This window comes from Passer montanus, unplaced genomic scaffold (genome assembly GCF_014805655.1).
Source record: "Passer montanus isolate IOZ18808 unplaced genomic scaffold, ASM1480565v1 scaffold370, whole genome shotgun sequence".
Lineage (NCBI taxonomy): Eukaryota > Metazoa > Chordata > Aves > Passeriformes > Passeridae > Passer > Passer montanus.
In genome coordinates, this window is record NW_024368486.1 from 4,655 (window position 1) to 6,555 (window position 1,901).

The following is a 1,901-nucleotide window of genomic DNA, read 5'->3' on the forward strand; positions in this document are numbered from 1 at the left end:
GCCAGGGATTCTCTGGGAATTCCAGCCCGGGCAGGAATTCCTCCCCCATGTCCCACCTCCCTCTGGCCCTGGGAATTTCCCGTGTGGAATTCCAGGATGAATTCCCACCAGGGGATTTGACCCCATCCCGCTCCTGCCACGGAGAACCCGCCAGCCTCTGGACGTTCCACTGAATAAAATTCCACAACGAGGAAAAAAAATTCCCAGAGGAATTCACTGACCTCAACCCTGCAATATTCCCGACCCGCAATTCCGAAAATCCCAAAAATCCGGATTTTTTTTTTTTTTTAACCCATCTTCACATTCTGACCCCGCAATTCCGAAAATCCCAAAAATCCGGATTTTTTTTTTTTTTTAACCCATCTTCACATTCTGACAGAAATTCCCTTTTTTTCCCCCTGTTTTTGCCGCCATTCCAGGGCTTTGGAATGCTGCTGATGGAGGAGGCGGAGCGGATCGCCCGGGAGGAGCACGGGGCGCGGAAAATCGCCGTCATTTCAGGTATTTCCCCTCATCCCTTGGGAATTCTTCAGGATATTTCCACAACCCCAGAGCTGGGAGGATTCATCCGGAATTATCCCGGAGAAAGGAGCCGGGACAAACAGCTGGAGCCTCTCCCCTTTTCCCGTTTTTCCTGAAATTTGGGACAGCATGGGGACAATTTTGGGTGGGAATTGCCGGGATTTTGGGTGGGAATTGCTGGGATTTTGGGTGGGAATTGCCGGGATTTTGGGTGGGAATTGCTGGGATTTTGGGTGGGAATTGCTGGGATTTTGGGTGGGAATTGCTGGGATTTTGGGTGGGAATTGCTGGGATTTTGGGAGTTCCAGGAAGATTTCCATGTGGATGGAGCTGTGGAATATCCGGGATCCAGCAATTCCTGCTGGAGCCTTGGGAATGTGGCCGTTCCACCCTCTGGAATGCAATAATTTAATATAAATCATAATTTTTGGGAATGATGGGGAGAGGAATTCATAAGAATTTTATGGGATTCAACAGCAGAGCTCTGATCCAGAGAGGATTTTTGGGGAAAAAATCCTCATTTTCTGCTGCCCCACCAAAAAAAAACCCCAAAAAGCAGAAATCCACAGCTTGGATCAGATGGAAAATCCTGGAATTTTCATGGATCGTGGGTGAGGGTCGGAGTGAGAGCGCTGCCCCCCTCGGGGTCCATCCTTGTCCCTGTCCCAATTCCCTTTTCCCGGGATTCTGCTGTTCCAGCCGGAGCTGCCCCTCCCTGCCCGGCCCCCGCGGGAGCAGCGATTTTTGTTTGTGCTTTTGCTCATTTCGGGTCATTTTCTGCTCCAGGGAATCCAGACTGGGATTCGACAAATCCAGACTGGGATTCAGCAAATCCAAACTGGGATCCGGGGAATCCAGACTGGGATTCAGTGAATCCAAACTGGGATTCAGGGAATCCACACTGGGATTCAACAAATCCAAACTGGGATCCGGGGAATCCAGACTGGGATTCAGCAAATCCAAACTGGGATTCAGTGAATCCGTACTGGGATTCAGGGAATCCCATCTGGAATTCAGTGAATCCAAACTGGGATCCAACAAATCCAAACTGGGATTCAGGGAATCCAAACTGGAAACCAGTGAATCCAAACTGGGATTCAGACAATCCACACTGGGATTCATTGAATCCAAACTGGGATTCAGCTAATTGGAACGGGGATTCAACAAATCCAAACTGGGATTCAGCAAATCCAGATAGGGATCCAGACAATCCAGACTGGGATTCAAGGAATCCAAACTGGGAATCAGTGAATCCAGACTGGGAATCAGTGAATCCAAACTGGGATTCAGGGAATTCAAACTGGAATTCAGGGAATCCAAACAGGGATTCAGTGAATCCGTACTGGGACTTAATTAATCCCATCTGGAATTCAGTGAAT

The 1,901-nt window shown here is 48.9% G+C and overlaps 1 long non-coding RNA gene across 1 annotated transcript in view; it reads left to right on the forward strand.

Moving 5' to 3' along the window:
* The first annotated feature begins 404 nt into the window (after positions 1–404).
* Positions 405–1,901, forward strand: part of LOC120506072 — a 14,965-nt gene continuing 13,468 nt past the window's right edge. The window contains exon 1 of the long non-coding RNA XR_005628427.1: positions 405–501. This is a non-coding gene — a long non-coding RNA (uncharacterized LOC120506072). The remainder of the gene's footprint in view (positions 502–1,901) is intronic.